The 20,148-nt window shown below is 35.8% G+C and overlaps 1 pseudogene; it reads left to right on the forward strand.

Moving 5' to 3' along the window:
• The window catches only part of LOC143680376 (putative olfactory receptor 4A4), a 124,782-nt pseudogene extending 105,724 nt beyond the window's left edge, over positions 1-19,058 (forward strand).
• Positions 19,059-20,148: the final 1,090 nt, after the last annotated feature.

Consider the following 20,148-nt stretch of genomic DNA (forward strand, 5'->3'; position numbering starts at 1 on the left):
AGCCAGAGCAATTAGACAAGAAAAAGAAAAACAAAGCATCAAAATTGGAAAGGAAGAAGTAAAGCTCTCACTGTTTGCAGATGATATGATACTATATGTTGAAATCCCTAAAAAATCCACAGCAAACTACTAGAGCTAATGACCAAGTACAACAAAGTAGCAGGTTACAAGAACAACTTTCACAAATCTTTGCTGTTTTTGTACACTAGTAATGAACAATCTGAGGTGGAAATCAAGAAATGAAATCTATCTACAATTGGAAACAAAAGAATAAAATACTTAGGAATAAATTTAACTAAAGAGAAAAAGGCCTATACTAAGGAAACTATAAGAAATTGTTAAAAGAATCACAGAAGATGGAAATACATGGAAGAGTATACCGTATTCATGGATTGGAAGACTAAATATACTTAAGATGTCAATTCTACCTAAATTGATTTACAGATTCACTGCAATACCAATCAAAATCCCAACAACTTAATTTGCAGAAGTAGAAAAACCAAGAATAAATTTATCAGGAAGGGTAGGGTGCCCTGAATAGCTAAAAGCATCCTGAGGGAAAAAAAATGAAGTCGGAGGCCTCACGCTACCTGACTTTAAGACATATTATGAAACTGAAGTGGTCAAAACAACATGGTACTGGCATAAAGATAGATATACTGATGAATGGAATCAAATAGAGTGTTCAGATATAGACCCTCTCATCTCTGGACAATGGATCTTTGATAAAGCAGTCAAGCCAACTCACCTGGGAAAGAACAGTCTTCAATAAATGGTGCCTAGAGAACAGGATATCCATTCGCAAAAGAATGAAAGAGTATCCATATCTCACACCCTATACAAAAGTTAACTCAAAATAGATCAAAGACTTAAACATTAGGTCTAAGAACATAAAACAGTTAGAGGAAACTGTAGGGAAGTATCTAATAAAAGTTATACTTGGAGACTGTTTTATAGACCTTACAGCCAAAGCAAGAGCACTGAAGAAAGAAAGAAAGAAAGAAATGAGGCCTCCTCAAAATTAAACACTTTTGCATATCAAAGAACTTCGTCAGGAAAGTAAAGGCAGCCTACCCAATGGGAGACAATATTTGAAAACGACATATCAGATGAAGGTCTAGTATCCAGAATTTATAAAGAGATTGTTCAATTCATCAACAAAAAAAGACAGCCAATCCAATTACAATATAGAAAAAGACTTGAACAGACGCTTCTCAGAAGAGGAAATACAAATGGCCAAAAGGCACATGAAGAGATGCTCAACTTCCCTGGTCATTAGAGAAAGGCAAATCAATACCAGAATGAGATATCATCTCACACCCACCTGAATGGCCATTATCAGCAAAACAGAAAATGTCAAGTGCTGGAGAAGATGTGTAGAAAGAGGCACACTTATTCACTGTTGGTGGGAATGTCAAATGGTGCAACCATTGTGGAAGGCAGTTTGGAAGTTCCTCAAAAAGCTGAATATAGAATTGCCATATGACCCAGCAATACCATTGCTAAGTTTCTACTCAGAGGACATAAGGACAAAGACACAAACAGACATTTCCACACCAATGTTTATAGCAGCATTATTTACAATTGCAAGTAGATGGAACCAACGAAAATGTCCATCAGCACACGAGTGGTTAAGCAAAATGTGGTATATACATACGATGGAATATTATGCAGCTTTAAGACAGGATAAACTTATGAAGTATGGAACAACATGGATGGACTTTGAGAACATTATGTTGAGTGAAACTAGCCAAAATCTAAAGGACAAGTACTGTATGGTCTCATTGATATGAACTGACATTGGTGAATAAACTTGGAATATTTTGTTCATAACAGAGACCATCAGGAGATAGAAATAGTGTAAGATATTGAGTAATTGGAGCTGAAGGGATACAGATTGTGCAACATGACTGGATACATTAACTCAGAAGTGGACAGCACAATACTACCTAACTGTAATATAATTATGTTAAAACATTGAATGAAGTTGCATGCGAGCATGATAGAGGGAGGAGGGCTGGGGAAATAAATGAAATCAGAAAGAAAGATAGATGTTAAAAGTTCAGATGGTGCAATCTAGGAATGCCTAGAGTGTATAATAGTAGTGAAATGTACAAGGTACAATTTAAAAATTTTTTTACATGAGGAAGAACAAAGCAATGTCATTATTGCAGGGTACTGAAAATAGATGGTAATTAATATTTTAAAATGTCACCTTCTGTGTGAGACTAAAGCAAAAAGTGTTTATTATTCCAAAATTTATATTTTGACTAGTGCATTTCCTAATATATCTTATGAAGATAGTTTGATTGAATGCCATAAGTACTTGGAATCTCAGGTAGGACATGAGATTTGCTGGTTTGTCCAGAGTGGTGTCCCGATGAATCCCAGAGTGATTTGATCAGTGAATGGAAAAACATACGCAAAGCCCCCTTTGGGAAGTGGTGAGAATGGGGAGAAATTCAACTTCCCCAAGATGAATTCTTGATATTCTCACAAGCAGTGTGGACAACCATAGCTATAGGCTTAGCCCCCAGTCTTGGGGTTTGTTCATATGAAACTTAACCCCACAAAGGATAGGTCAAACCTACTTAAAATTTAGGCCTAAGAGTCACCCTCAAGAGAGCCTCTTTTGTTGCTCAGATGTGGCCCCACTCTCCAGCCAACACAATGAGCAGTCTCACCACCCTACCCCTCTCTACGTGGGACATGGACTCCCAGGGGTGTGGACCTTCCTGGTAATGTGGGACAGAGATCTTGGAATGAATGTAGACTCAGCATCAAGGGATTGAGAAAAACCCTAGAATGAGCTGGGACTTAGCATTAAGGGATTGAGAAAACCTTCTTGACCAAAAGGGGGAAGAGGGAAATGAGACAAAGTGTCAATGGCTGATAGATTCCAAACAGAGTCGAGAGGTTATCCTGGAGGTTATTCTTATGCATCAAGTAGATATCATCTTGTTATTTAAGATGTAATGGAGAGGCTGGACGGAACTGCCTGAAAATGTAGAGCTATGTTCCAGTAGCCATGTTTCTTGAGGATGATTGAATAATGATACAGCTGTCACAATGTGACTGTGTGATTGTGAAAACCTTGTGTCTGATGCTCCTTTTATCTACCTTGTCAATAAAGGAGTAGAACGTATGGAATAAAAATAAATAATAAGAGGAACAAATGCTAAAATACATTTAGTTTAAATGCTAGTGATCAATGAAAACGGTAAGGGGTATGGTAGGTATAATCTTTTTTTTCTTTCCTGTGTTCATTTTATTTCTTTTTCTATTGTCTTTTTATTTCTTTTCTGAACTAATGCAAATGTTCTAAGAAATGATGACTATGCAACTAATTGATGATATTGTGAATTACTGATTATGTATGTTGTTTTATTTTGTTTCTTTATTTTTTAATTAATAAATATTTTTTTAAAAAGGACAAATACTGTATGGTCTCACTGATATGAACTGACATTAGTGAATAAAGTTGGAGAATATCATTGGTAACAGAGACCATTAAGAGATAGGAATAGGGTAAAATATTGGATAATCAGAGCTGAATGGATACAGATTGTGGAACAGGACTCAATGCAAATACTCAGAAATGGCCAGTGTTTAATTATGTTAAAACACTGAATGAAGCTGAAAGTGAGAATGATAGAGGGAGGAGGGCTGGGTGTACAAACGAAATCAGAAAGAAAGATAGATGATAAAGATTGAGATGGCATAATCTAGGAATGCCTAGAGTATATAAAGATAGTGACTAAATTTACAAATTAAAAACATTTTTGCATGAGGAAGAGCAAAGGAATGTCATTATTGCAGGCTGCTGAAAATAGATGGTAATTAATATTTTCAAATTCCAACTTATGTGTGAGACTAAAGCAAAAAATGCTTGTTTGGTACACAATTTATATTTTGACTAGTGCATTTCTTAGTATAACTTATGTAGACAACTTAATTAAATGCCATAATTACATGGAACTTTGAGTAGGACATGAAATTTTCTTGGTTTGTCCAGAGTGATGCTCCCATAAATCCCAGAGTGATTTTACCAGTGAATAAAAAAGTATTTGCAAAGTCCCCTTTGGGGAATGGTGAGAACAAGGGAAAATTGAACTTACCCTAGTTGAATTCTTGATATTCTCACAAGCAATGTGGAAAACCAAAGCTATAGGCTGACCCCCCAATCTTGGGGTTTGTTCATATGAAACTTAACCCCACAAAGGATAGACCAAGCCTACTTAACAAAAAAATTAGGCCTAAGTGTCACCCCTAAGAGAACCTCTTTTGTTTCTCAGATTTGTCCCCTGTCCAGACAACAACAACAAGCAAACTCGACACCCTCCCCCTATCTATATACGACATAACTGCCAGAGGTGTGGACCTTCCTGATAATGTGGGACGTAAATCCTAGAATGAGCTGAGACTCAGAATCGAGTGATTGAGAAAAATCCTTGAATAAGCTGAGACTCAGCATCAAGGGTCTGAGAATTCCTTCTCGGCCAAATGGGAAAAGAGTTAAAAGGCTACACCCCACAAGCCCAGGCCTTCCCACTCCCCACCCCCACCTTTGTGGGGCATATAGATCACCTTGCTGGCCAGGCAGTGTTCACTCAGGCGGTGGGTTGGTCGGTTTCTTGATGTGATGGGACCCTGGGAAGTCTCGCTATGACTGTCTGTTTCCCAGGCTCCAATTTGGAACCATTCATCAACCTGTTTTGACAACTAAGTCAGTGGTCATATACTCCCTCCAAAAGGCTGCACAAGCAAACTTAAGGCAATACCCTGCCTGTCTTGGACAAACAGGTTAAAATTCCTTTCTGGGGTCAGGGAGCCCCAAGTCTAGAGCTGATATCAATTTGCCTTTAAACTTTGAAAGGGATTCATTCTACAGGATTTTTTTTTCATTTCTCTCCAGAGCTACCAGATTTAAGGTCTTAACTATTAATTCACAATAACAGTAGCCAGCCAACCTAAGAATCCTCTGAGTTCCTTTTTTAGTATTTGGCATGGCTACTTGCCAAAGGGTTTAGCCTATAAAATGTTTCTTGTGCAGCTTTACTTCCTCAAGACAAGATATGTCCAAAAAAATTAGGTGCATTTTGAAACTTTGTGAAGACAAAATCCAACTGTACTGCTGTTTTAGTTCTCTTGGGTTCTTCTCATTTGAATACAAATATTTTTTCTTAGTATTTATTAAGTGGGATGCAATAAGGCATCTTTTAAATGTAAACCATGAACCAAGTGTATGTGTCAGAAATATTGATGTGAAAAGTACATGTTTTAGGTATTGTGGGATGCGTATCTTCTACTACTTGACTTATAGCTCTTAAGCCTTTGACAAATCTGTAATCATGAGTTTCTGGTTTTATTAGCCCTTATTCTAAATATCTTACAATTAGTGGCAAATGTTTTTTCTGTCTCTTGCCTAAGTGGACATTGTATAAGACGTGGTGGAATTATGTCCAGCTGCAATCTTACTGTGACTTTCTGCCCATCTTTAGCTCACCTTGAGGGTTTTTTTTAATGATCCTACTTCATCAGAAGTTGTTACCGGATACTGGTGAGTGCCTGGATCTTTTCATGTAGTCTGTTAAGTCTGAGATCCCTGTTTGGAGAGTTGGAACTTGTAAATCATTTTGCCTGGTGACAGAGAGAGACTTGCAAAAAATTTGTAAATCAGTTGACCTTTTCTAGTTTAGTAGTGTTACAGCTGTGGGAAGGATCAGTCAATAGCAACTTCAGTCATGCCCATAAGAGGGACTGATTCATTTGAAGTGCAATTAAGTCTCAAATCTACCAAATAATTTACTAATTTCTTGTTTTCTTAGTGTTAGACCTAAGGTTCTTTGTCAATGATCAGGATAATTTCCTGACTGGTAATAAATGCCCCAGGTTCCGTCACTTCAGTTCACTGTCTTGCTCTCAGCTGTAGGCACTGGATTGCTGGAGTCCTTTTTGTCTCTCTTTGCATCAAACCAGGATGTTCCTGTTTCCAATGAACCCTCCCCCTTGTGGCATACACATTGCCGGGGGCCAAATGATTTCCTTGGGGCCTCAGGGGTATAACTTTTCATGGACACCTTTTGCTGCTGAGAAGTTTTATTCTTTACAGCTCCTAAGATTAGCACTTAACTTAGTGTTATATGCAATCACTTTCTTTTTGTCCTTTTCTTGAGGTGTATCACAATTATTGAACACAATTTCCACTCATGCTGATCTCAGCAACCCAAGTTCACCCTCCACTTTCTGCAATTTCTAATGGATTTCAAGGGCACTCTGACAAAGCACTGATTTACTCTGCTCTCATTATGGGGCCTTCTGTGCTTACGTTATGGCAAACTTTGAATAAATGCCTTCAAGACATTGATTAATTTTCATCTGGCTTTTGAGACAATATCTTTTACTTTACTTAGGTTATTTTATTAAGATACTCTATTTATTAGGCCCACTGTTATGCATGTTTAATAGTGATCAAATTTTGTCCTACTAATTTATTTAGTTGAGCTCCAAAAGGTATTTGTATATCAACCCAATTATTATTATACATTTTAAAAATTAAGTTACACAAGTTTTCCATTTTCCTGGAATCCTCTTGATAAGAGGAAATCAAACATTGCCAATTGTATACATCTGATGTAGAGAATGAGCTATTTGCATGCATATATCCTCCAGCTTGGCTCTGATCATCTATTCTAGCTGGCACTTTTGGGAGAGGCATTTGTCCCTCATTTGCCTTCCAGAGGTACAGATACCAAATCTAAAAAGCATGTCACTCTGGATATGAATGGGAGGCCATTTCAGGGAAGTTCATAGGCATCAGAGTCTTTTATTCAGTCTTTTTGTGTTTATTTTTTTAAATAACAAAAAACACCAAATACAAACATTCTTATTTTGATCATTCCATTCTACATATATATTCAGCAATTCCCAATGTCATCACATAGTCGCATATTCATCATCATGATCATTTCTTGGGACATTTGTATCTATTCAGAAAAAGACATAAAAAGAAAACCGAAAGAAATTCATACATACCGTACCCCTTACCCATCCCTTTCATTGATCACCACCGTTTCTAACTAAATTTATTTTAACATTTTCCCCCATATTATGTACTTTATTCCCTATGTTCTAGTCATTTGTTGACAAGGTAGATAAAAGGAGCATCAGCCATAAGGTTTTCACAATCACACAGTCACATTGTGTAAGCTATATCATTATATAGTCATCTTCCAGAAACATGGTTGCTTGAATAAAGCTCTACATTTTCAGGCAGTTCCCTCCGGCTTCTCCATTACATCTTGGCCTTCAGTCTTCTCACAAGAAGCTGGAAGGAAAGAAAAAGGAGGGAGTGGTGAATGTGTGGGCTCTGGTGGGAAGAGAAAGGGGAGTGCAAGATTTACAGACCCTAGGACTTTGGAAGCTACAAGCCTGGGCCTAGAAATCTTGGCCACTAATTTCTCCTCCTGTAGTTCAAAAACTTCAATAACCTATGGGATGAGAATTTTCACCAGCTCTTTTCTAACTGAGAGGTTGGTGCCTTCCTTTATTTCCTCCTGAGCCAAAAGTTCAGTAACTCTCAAATTCAGGCTGACTTGGCTGGTGGGTAAAATGACATGCCTGAAACATTTTCTCTGCAGCTTTTCATTCTAAACTACAACAATAAAGCACTGCACATACAGAATTTCATCCCATTTGTTCATTCTCTTACAAAATACATCTAGAAACAAAGTAATATTATGTTTTTTTAATACCTGGATTGGTCATATGTAGGCCATCCTCTAATTCAAAATGGGGCCAAATTACTTCACATAAACTTTTCATGCTTTTCTTTCTCATGGGCTCATATGCAAATTGTTCCCAAAACTTAAGAATGCAATTTAAGGTATTATACTCATTATTTTCCTTAGATTTCTCACTCATACTATTTCCTTTCTTTTCCTTATTGCACTCACTAGGCAATGTTTGAGAGAAAGCAGGGGTTGACAACAAGACAAAAACCAAAGCCAAACATAGGTAACCAAATCTCAAATTTCTTTATGTGTCACTGGTCACCCAAATAACCAAATCTAAATAGGGGCACCAAATTCAATAACCTCCTTTAATTCCAGGGGCTTCTCTCTTTCCAAAACCAAAATTCAAGTGTGGTTTCCAGTTACTACTTTGGCAGTTTAAATGTCACTGAATAACAAATCAAATAAAGCATACAAGACCTGTAAACTTATTACCAAACCTGGTTTCCTCTGCAACCAACCACTGTTGGGCCCTAGACACCTTGGGCAAGAAACTTTCTAATCCACCCAATGGAAAAAATTCTTGAATGGTCAAAGCTCTAAGACATGCAAGTATCTTACCTCAAGGTGTCAAGGAATCCCCCAAGCAACACTTTGTGCAGACATTGAGCCCCATGTTGAATGCCGAACTGTAGATGGGGCTTTTCTCAAATCTGAGTTTGTTGCTTAGTGAGCTAAATGCTCACAGAATGGCTGATCAGGAAAAAGAGGTTTATTTATGCTGGCAGGAAGGCAAGGGAGAGTTTCCCAAATCAACCTCCTCATACTGATTTTTCTATTGGTTTTTATCTATGCTAGACAGATAATCATCTTGGGTAATAGGTAACAGAAGTCTGGAAATTCAATAGTTTTTTCCCCCAGTTATTTACTACTTCCATTAGGATTTACATCTTCTGTGGCACCTGTGGGATGATGCCTCCAAGCCTGGAGTGACAGATAAATCTCATAAATATCTGGGTGCAGACTTACATTGATATATTGCTACTCTGTGAGACTAGCAGCTCATACTCACAGTTTGGTTTCAATTTTCATTACTTTTTTTGCATGGACAGGTATCAGGAATCAAATCCAGGTCCCAAGCATGGCAGCTGAGCATTGTACCATTGAGCCACCACCGTACTACCCCAATTTTATGATTGCATTTTAAAAGATACTATTACAATAGTACAATATAAACATACAAAGTGGTATTAAGCAAAAATAAATCTATCCATATTTTACCAGAATCTCTCAGTGCTCCTTAAAATAGGCAATCACTGTTTTTGTAAGTTAAGATTCTTCAATAAATTATCTTTGCAAATATAAGAATATTTACATACAGCACATTCATATGGTTTATGCTTTTGTGTGCATGAGTTTGTACTTTACTGCTCAATATCTTGATATGTTTTCAATACCAGTTGATTTTCATCTAACACATTCTAAACTATCTTCATTATACATATCTTAGTTTCCCAGCTGAGATAACAAATACAATAAAATAGATTAGTTTAAAAATAGACTCAGGTTTCAGAGTCTAGAAGGCTTACTTCCTCCAAGAGTCAATATCTTCTAGCTGGCCAGCAGTCCTTTTAGATTTTACCTGTTGATAGCTGGAAAATATGGCTACTCTGGCTAAGCTTAGCAATCTACTCTTTTTACTTGAACCAGAAGGACTTTAAACAGACCTTCTCAGTTCTATCTACAGAACTATGACAATACACTGACATCAGGAGCACACTGTAGACTTCCAGAAATAAGGTAGATTGGGATGGGTCAAGTTCACCCTTGCAACAAGCTGGACAGCTAAAGGAGGCACAGAAAAAAAGATAGAAAGAGTGATTTCAGGATATAAGTAGCCTGTGGTGGTTTTCTAAACCATATAGGGAGGCCCTGGTTGAAAAAGCAGAATTGGGATGCAGAGAACTGGGGACACACCAGCTAGTGCAAATAGTCAAGCATGTCCATTTCCAGATGGAAGCCCAGAGCCTTCAGGAGGGCATGACAGAGAGAAAGAAGTAAGTCAAGCTGCTTCCCTCAAACGTGCAACCTTCATGCATGCAACCCCTGCCCTGTGACCCATTATTCCCCACACACACTCCCCCAATCCCATCACCCATCCCTGACTGTGTTTAAAGCACACTGCCCTGATACCCCAGTGTGTCCCTGCCCCAAATCCCAATGCTACACATGCAAACAAGCTTTTCACAACCTGGCTGATCTCTCCTATGCAGAGTAACCCTGCCCTCCTGAGACCATGTACCTACATCCAGTCCCTCAACCCCACTGGCCCCTCCCTGCTCCCTGTAGGCAGTCCCCTGTGTATCTAGGTTGCAGGTACTCATGTTCATATCTAGATCACTCCTGCACCCAGACCATAGAGTCATGCAACTCCATGTGCAACCCCCCATGCTGGGTATATGCACACATCAGCATCCAGCCCCCAGATGGGTACATGCACACTCGCCCACAAATGCCACAAAACCTCATCTCTGGGCAAATGCTGACTTGTGCATCCAGGCCACAACCACATCCAGCCCATATAGACACAATCCTACCCCTCTTCCCCAAATTTTATGGAAGGGAAAGAGACACTGAATAACTGAAAGCATCCTAAAAAAGAAGAATGAAGTTGAAAGTTAACCACTTCCTGATTTTGAACATATTATAAAGCTTATTTATACTTAAAATATTATAATATTTTAAACATATTATAAAGTGGTTAAAACAGCATGATAGTGGCACAAATATAGAAGTATTGACCAATGGAATTGAATCAAGACACAGAAATAGACCACCAAATTTATAGAAAACTGGTCTTTGTCAAGGCTCCCAAATTCACTGAACTAAGACAATTTTTCTTTTCAAGAAATGGGCATGTGAGAACTGGATCTCAATAGCCAGAAGAATGAAAGAAGAGAAGTAGATTGGTGAATGATGGTGTAAACACATGTTTGAACATGGTGCTGCTACAAAAATGAATGAAATTGTGAGGCATGCAATGATGTGAATGAACCTGTGGGACATTTGGTGAGGCAAAATAAGCCAGAAACAAAAGAGCAAATATTGTATGATCTCACTTAGAAAATATTTGTAAGAAAACTGAGGCCCTGATTGTATACTCTTATAACAGTCACATTTAGATTGGAGTGACCATTGTTATTCCTGGATTTTGAGGTGCTGCTTCACATATGAATAACCTGGTATTTAGATATAAGAATGAAGCTGATCACATCAGGATTATGGTAATTCAGAATACATGGGCAAGGAAAACATTGCATGTATTTTAGAACTTCACCTACTCTTTGAGGCAAAAGGAAGAAAAGTTTATTTTGTCTGGAACTAAATTTTCTCTAGCACATGATCTAACTTAACCTGTATGGATTGATCATTTGAGCAATTCAAATGCAGGGAACCCAGAATAAGAATGAGACACTTTAATTCTGCATAGCTTAATGTAATGCTTGGACACATCCCTGAGTATATTTAGCAGGTAATAAAAAAGTATTGACAAAGTCCCTTGAGGGATGGGAGAAAAATTTTGGAAGTATTAAACTTTACCACCAGGAAACTCTGGATACTGTGCCAAACTTTGGGAACACCTAAACCAATAGGCCAAGCCCTTGATCTTGAGGCTTGTTCTTATGACTCTTATGTATGTAGTGGAGATGTTTAATCAATCTATACATATGTCTAAAAGTCACCTCTGGTGGACCTCTTTTGTTCCTCAGATGCGGCCTTTCTCTCTCTAAGCCCAACTCTGCAAGTGAAACTAATGTTTTTCCCCCTACATGGGACATGACATTCAGGGATGAAAGTCTCCCTGGCAGCATGGGAGGTGACAGTCTGGGATGAGCCTGGCCCTGGTACTGTGGAATTGATAATACCATTCTGACAAAAATGGGGAAAAGAAGTAAAACAAATAAGGAATCAATGGCTAAGAGAGTTCAAATAGAGCCAAAAGTCTACACTGTAGGTCCCTCTTATGCATGCTTCAGTTAGACATTGCTACTTATCATAACTTGCCAGCCCCCAACCAAACACATTTCTGCCAATTTTAAAGAATACCTGAGATATTAGATTAGATTCTACAAAGTTCCATGCACTAAGGTAACTCTCCAAAACTTACAACATCAAAATGTGTCTCTGGACCAGCTAAATGCAAAGGAGCCAGTCCTTCCAGAATATCATCTAGTTCTATCCTACTATCCAATATTGCTGACAGCCCCTTACAACCTGAAAAATTTAGGATGGTCATAACCCAAATATTCCTGAACAATGGGAGAAAGATCAAAGGTGATGGTGGAGTTATATGAGAAGGTCAGGCTTTGCAAATGAGTTTGACTGCTGAATTGCTAAACTAGTATTTCTTTTAGCCTCCAATACCTTATCGCACCTAGAAATAAAAGCCTAAATGTGTGGAATTGCAACCCATTTCAGACTCTGAAATCTGTTCTGCAACTATTGGTCATGAGGCTCTTTTACTTCTGGGTATTCTGTCTTGCAGAAACCACCAGAGAGCCATATGAAACAAAGAGAAGTGAGTTTCTTGAGAGAAAAAAGCTGTTTATTCAGGATACTTGGTGCTTAGATGCTTTCATTGAAGTTACAATATTTAGCATAAGCCTGAAGTCATACATTAAAAGGAAGTAAAGAAGCATGTATGTTGAAGAAGCATGTGCAAGTTATTTCCTCAATTTTTTTAACAAAGAATATATTGTAAGGAACATTCTGAAAAGGAGGAAGGATAACAGCCACCCAGCAGTCAGGTCTCACAAAATCAGGCTATGTTTAGCCTTGTCATAAGGTGTTCTGTCAAATTCTTGGGACCTTGGCCACTGTATGCTCTGTAATAATGCACTTTGAAATTTATTGCTTTGATGTATGTATGTTATTTAAAGATAAGGGGCAGCATAACAGAGAAGATAGGATTTAACAAATGAGCATGACTGCTGAATCATTGTATTGACATATCTGCTGGTCTCTAGTGTCTTGCAACAGCTGGAAGAAAAAATAAAAAGGAATGGAACTGTAACCAATACCAAACTTTAAAATCTGTTCTATAACTACTTATTAAAATGTACTTGGAAATTTATTGCCTTTGGTATATATGTTATAATTCACAATAAAGAAAAAAGTTATTTAAAAAGAACACACTGTATTACAGTGAATCCATGACTTCCTCAAAAGGCAAAAGTGTGAAAGTCATGATGACAAAGCCTGTAAGAACTTGCACACCAATATCTAAATCTAATCACTGAAACTGAAACAAGAGGTGCTTGAGACACACAAGATTAAGAAATTGTCCATGCCTTCCTCACAAAGATTCAGTGTCATTGCTGACCAAAGAAGAATATACCATGAGGCATTACTTAGCTTTAGACTCCTACCCCTTTTCCTTTATCTATTAAAGCCCTAACTCACATACCCACTTCAAACTGGTATTGGGGAAATTCCTCCAGTTCCTTACAAAGTGCAGTTTCAATAAATTACCTTTACACTGAGAAACATGTTTCTCTTTGTAGTCCTTCCATGGAAAGAGCTGTACTTGTGGTATCACTGTCAGTTACATGGTACATGTGTTAAAATCACCAGAATCCAATATAACATAAATAGAATGGGTTTTAAAAATGGAATTAAATTACAATTTTACAGCTCTAAGGCCATAAAAATGTCCAAGCAAAGAAAAATATACTTTGACTGAAAAAAGGCCTATGTGTCCAAAGCACCTGTTAGGAGGGAAGACACATGGCTGGCATCTCTTGGTCCTTTGGCTCACAGTTTCAAACAGCTTTCCCAGGGGTGCTTTCTTTCTGTATTCTTGTCCGTGTCAGCTCTGAAGCTTTTTAAAAATTTAGTTCCTTCTAAAAGGACTCCAGTAAATATTCACCTTCAATAAGTGGAGACACATCTCCAAGGAACCCACCTAATCAAAAGAACCCACCAACAATTGGATGGCTCACATCTCCATGGAAACAACGTAATCAAAGAGATCCCACCTAACAACCTTTTATCAGGATTAAAGGGCATGGCTTTTCTGGAGTATACAACAGTTTCAAAGTGACACCCATTATGACGTCCTTTCCTTTCTCTTCTGGCCTCTGTTGACTTCCAACTCCCTGTTTCACTGGATTTTATCTTCTTAAAGTCTCCAGTAATAGAATTAAGGCACAATCTCATTGAGGTCTATTGAGTTGGGCCATACCCCAATAAAAATTACAAGTTCAAATGTTTCTATTTACAGTGGGCTCACACGCAGGAATGTTGTGCCTTTTTCTAACCATATTGTATAATATACCCGCATAAAGCTGTTTTAAATTTAATACATCCAATCCTCTCATGCAGTTTCTCACATTTCTCTTTGACAAATAATTTTACAATAAATATCTGACCGATTGAATATGTGCAAGTATGAGCTCACAGATGTGCAACTGTTGGGTCAAATTGTATATGCACTTAAAAGTTGATGTTCATAGTTATGGGTAAAATGCAATTCAAGGATTTATAGTCAGTCCCAGGTTTCACCTCCAGATCCTAACTAACACAGATTTATTGCTCTTCTGATAATCTTGCCTTTTCCCAAATGTTATTTAAGTCAAATCATATAGTCTATAGTTATTAAAGACTTTCTTCTTCTGATGAACATGATGCATTTGAAATTTACCCACGTTATTGGGTGTCTCAGTAGTTTATTCCCTTCCCTTCTGGGTTCTGTTTAAATATCTGTCATATTTTTATTTTTGTTCTACAATATTTTCTGAGTTTATTTTGCTCATTCTTTTCCAGCTTCCTGAGATCAAGGCATTGTTCATTTCTTTACATCATTTTTGTTATCCAAAATTTACATGTAAAGCTATAAGCTTCTCTCTAGGCATTTCTTTAATTAATTCAATGTATTTAAAATTTTTCTTTTTATTATAATTACATTAAAAGTATTTTCTAATGCTTTGTCTGATTTCTTCTTTGATGATGAGTTTTTTAGAACTCGTGTTTAATTTGCAAATAATTGGAAAAATATTTAGTTATATTTTCATTATCAATTTCTAGTTAAGTTCCATTATCAAACATATATTCTGCATGGTTTAAGTTCTTCAAAATTATTTGCAACTTGTTTTGTGATTACATATGTTGTCTGTTTTCCACAATGTTCCGTGAACACTTTAAGATAAATAGAATAATGTCAAATATTATTTTCCTTCTCCACTCCAGTTCCACTACTGTTTTGGTCTTTATTGGTAAAAGAGAGTATTTGAGATTCATATTATGGTTACCCAGCACTTTATTCTACAGAGTATAAGTTCTTTGAGAATATTATGTGAATTTATTCCTTTCAGTATTATAATCAGGTTTTATGCTGAGATTATTTTATTTGAATTTAATTATGGTATAAATTGCTATACAATTTTTCTAATAATTTCTTTAAAGTGAAATCTCAAAATGAAATTTAAACAGAAGCCATAAAGGAAGGGAATAGAAAATTAAAATTACTTAAAATAATTTGAAAATATTCATTGTTAAACTATTATCCAACAAATATGAAATTGTCAATTTAAACAATTTTCATCACCACTTGTAAATAAAATTTAACTAAATTTTCTTTTGTAATTTTGAGCTAAGCTTTTTGAGTTGTAAATGAGAGACACATTTGAACTTTGAAAATATAAATTTACTTTACTATTACACAAAGAAAATAGATAATGGGTGTACCATTTAAGCATTTCTACAGACAATTGAAAATCACTGCTAAAACCTACAAATCTTATGGACTATGGGGATATGCTATAGTATCATTCAGGATGAATTCTGAATGCTAATTACAAGTTGAAAACAAAGGGCTGAAATAATGTGACTTCAGTCGGGTAGAGTTTTATTTTTCTATCTTATACAAGTACCATGGAAGTTTTATTCCTTCTGCTCAGCAATGGTTAAGCTCAAGGCTTCCATTCCTGTGATCTTATGCTTATCAGGTGGCTGTTGGTTTTCAGAAAACTTGTCAGAATTCTAGAAAGCATAAAGGGGAAGGACAAAAAGGAGTTTGGTTTCTACTTGTATCATCCCACTTTCTATTTGTTCCACTCAAATACTTAACTTGCACCTATTGGCCACTCAAAATTCAAAAGGTATTGGAAAATGCACTTCTTTCAATCTTGGACTCTTATCTCCCTGTAAATACAAGTCTATCTATTACTAAGAAAGAAGGCAAGAAAAATATCAATAAGGCAAACAGAACTCTACAATATCTCCTAGTCTTCCTTCTACTGAGGTGCATTTCCAAGTGAGGAAATTTTCTTTCTTCAATCCCAGGGCAGTTCACTGAAACTTTATTCAGAAAGAAACAGCTGGTATTTTCCTTCAGAAAGGTCTTAAGAGTGTGGAAAAGTCTTTGAATTTATGGACTACTTTATCATTCCTCTAATTTTTCAGTTACAATGCTTTTCAATTTATTACAATGTACCTATTTATCCACCCAAAACTCTTTCTGTGACAAACTCAAAACTGCTATTACTAAAGGGGTACCATTGCTTTACCTGCATTTGATTCAAGTTTCAAGTGATTTGTTCTGAAATGAACTTTCATTCTTTGAGAATGAGTTTGGAGGTCATCTTTAAAAACATAGTTTGAACTTACTCAATACATCTATGTATTTTGAAGGTCATGATTTCAAGAAGACTGGTTTTACAAATTTAAATACATATTTAAATATTGTACAGATTGGACTCTTCTCTTTTGATGATTTGACCTCAGTTTTTTATGATTTTATCTCCATACTACATTAACTGCAATTCTGTTCTACATGGATGACTGCTTTTATGGAATCTCTAGAGTTATAGAATCTACTCTCAATAATATGATCAAGTACCAGTGAAGTTAATTAGAGAAGAATCACCTTTGGAGATGTAACAATTTCATGATTAAATAATATGTGCTTTAGTTCAAATGCAACAAAATGTACAGCCTTTTGACCTTACTTCAGAAGAGGTTCATATGATTATTTTCATTACTGCTTTTTTATTGGTATTGAAATGGTAGATGCAAAAGCACTATAAAATTATGAAATTTTATATTCATAAATTATAATGTGACATGAAATTATTTTCCATTCTTCAAGAAAACCAAAGTTCAAATATACTATGTGAAGTCAGGCCAGTAAATGAGAATTAAAATGTTGATTTAATATTTGCTATTTAACTCTAAAATATGAAGTGCAAAATGTTTGTTTACATAGTGGGTAATTGTGAAATTTTTAACTTTTAGTGTGGAAATTTTTTTGACAAATTTTTGCCAACAACGGGTATTTGGATCTCTAATTACAATCAAGATTCAGACTTCTTTAGGTGAAGTGAAATTTTTGATATTTAATTTGAAAATCCTGAAATTTAAAATGTAACTGTTTTCTGAAGCACTGAGATAATACAGAATTTCTACAAGCACAGAAATTGCTTTTCACCTTGAAAAATTTCAATGTTTACTAGTGGTGCATGTGTCTTGCTCTCTGTTTAATGAGATGTAATCAGTACATGAAACTTACATTTTACTCTACAGAAGGACATGTCACAGTCCAGAAGTTGGTTTGAATGACTACCTCATCATGCAGATAACCCAGGAAATACATTCATACATAGAAATTTGAACAGGCTTTTCATTTTGCCAAGTACATTGATGGAGTTATTTGAAAAGTCATAGTCTTTTAAAATTCTCATAAGTGATTCTCTGATAACCAGCCTGAGAGATCCTTTGTGATTTGGAAAATATTGCTATCCTTTGTTTCTTTGGTTTTGTTTTATTTTACTTGCTAACTGATTAGAAATCTTTGTCTACTTTAAATATTAATCCTATATGTGTCCTTTGAAATGTAAATCTTTTCTCAAACTGCTTTTGTTTATTGATTTTGTGTATGTTATGTTTTTCTAAAATTTGATAATTGTAATATTGTTTAACATGTCTATTTGAGATTTCAAGTCTTTAAAAGATTCATCCACAATTAAATGTAAGAAATTGTCTCCTTTATTAACTTGACAAGAAATATAAAGTAAACATTACTTTAGTTTTATATCAAATATTTTATTATCTTTATGCTTGTATGTTAACTTTATGTCCAATTTTATTTTCTTCCAGATGTAACTCCATTTATTTGTTAATCTGTCCATTTCCACATATATATCTAATTACAGGTGCATGTGTGTTTCTATTACTCTAAAAAAATCACTGAGGTTAGGGGACATGTTTTTTACATCTGCTTTGTATTCTTATAATCACATGTAGTGTTGCAACATAAATATCATCTACTATTTGTTGAATGAATAAACAAAGTATCCTTAAATTTCATACTCACTGTCATAATTACATTCTTAGGTAAATTTGTCCTTGACCTCTAAAATAAGGATACATAGAAGGACAACTGGAACAAGGAAAAATGCGAGTGAGTTTGTCCTCTTGGGTTCATTGAGAGCCTCCAGGGTCAGAAAATACTGTTTGCTGTGTTCTTGTGCATTTGCGTTGTGACAATGGTGGGCAACTTACTCATAGTTGTGACTGTGGTGGTCAGCTCAACCCTGAATGCCCCCAGGTACTTCTTCCTTGGCCTCTTGTTCATGAATGCTGTTTATTCTGCAACAGTTACCACAAATATGATTATAGACCTACTCTGGGAGAAGAAAACCATTTCCTTTCAAGCTTGTATAACCCAGATTTTAATAAGACACTTATTTGGTGATGCTGAGATTTTCCTTCTGGTGATCATGGCCTATGTGGTCATCTGCAAACCCTTCCATTATATGACAATCATGAACCAACAGACATGGGTTCTGCTGCTCCTGCTGGCTTGGGTTTGTGGTTTTGTGCATGCTGTAGTGCAGCTTCTCTTCGTTTATGAGCTGCCCTTCTGTGGTCCTAATGTCATCAACCACTTCATCTGTGACATGTACCCCTTACTAAAACTCACCTGCACTGACACCTAATCATTGGTCTGAATGGGGCAATTTGTGTGGTCATCTTTGTGTTCTTACTTATCTTCTACAGGGCCATTCTGCACTCCCTGAAGGAGCTTAGTAAGAAAGGGAGGCACAAAGAGTTATCCACCTGTGGTTTCCACATCACTGCAGTGGTCCTTGTCTTTGTACCCTGCATTTTTATGTATGTGAGACCACCTTCTATCTTATACATTGATACATTTTGATTGTGTTTTACATTGTCATTATCCCTATGTTGAACTGCTTAATCTATACACTGAGAAATGTAGAGATAAAAAATGCCATGAAGAAGCTCTGAAGCAGAAGAAGAAAATGAGATGACAGAGAAATGCATCATCCATTTTCAACGTGGAGCTACTCCTTTGAGAAAATCCATGTGTGATTATTTAATTGAAGTAAATTTCATTTCAAGTTTAATAAATTGTGCATGATGAAATATATTCATTATGTGACTACTACCAGTGATCAGTTTGCTCAAAGCATATTTTTGCTATTTTCAAGGTTTTGTAAGGAAACATATTCCTTTGTTACTGTAAAATGATTCTGCTGAGATTATGGATTTACATTCTATGTGTTGAGTTATGCTATAATTAATATGCTGTATATTTTAGTTGATGGAAGATTTTCTTATGTCTCTTTTTTAAAGAAAGTTAATAATTTTTCATAAACAATCATGCTCATTAGAGCTTTTGGAAAAATAAAATAATAAGTAAGCATACATATGTGATTCACTCCTCTTTGTACAAAAATAGCCCATATGAATATTTGAATCATATATTTCTTTTTCTTGTATCTGCAAGATACTTTAAATATATAGTTTTTTATTATTACCAACAGGAACGATTGAAGATCAATGACAGTTCAGAGTTATAATATTAATCATAAGAAGACTAAATATTCAAAAATTTGAACTAGATTTTAAGTGGAAAAATGACTAAAGTTTGCTTATCTTTCTCTAACCAGATAATAAATCATATTATCTCAAGTACAGCAATTTTTTTGGTATTATATTTTAATAAAAATGATCTACTAATCTTTCCAGATAATTCAAAATATCTGTTGATGCCTCTGCTGTATTTCAGTTACCCTATATTCTTGGTTACAGTGTTTTGTGGCCTTCAAATGGAGCCAGGGTGCTGATATTTATATATAAAGTTAACACAATGCATTCGAATGTACAATGCAGAGATTGATATCATTTTGAATGATATCATGGTTAAGAAAGATGCTGACAATACATTTTTGATCTGTACTTCAATCATCAATGCAGTATGCTTTATCAGACCAAAAAGAGGACAGAATATATTGTTTTGCTTTACATAAAGCTCAGCATAAAATTTTACAAAATTTCCTCTCTTTGAATCATGCTTTAAATAATATATTATCTACTGCTGATATAAGTGAAA

The sequence above is a fragment of the Tamandua tetradactyla genome, chromosome 4, assembly GCF_023851605.1.
Source record: "Tamandua tetradactyla isolate mTamTet1 chromosome 4, mTamTet1.pri, whole genome shotgun sequence".
NCBI lineage: Eukaryota > Metazoa > Chordata > Mammalia > Pilosa > Myrmecophagidae > Tamandua > Tamandua tetradactyla.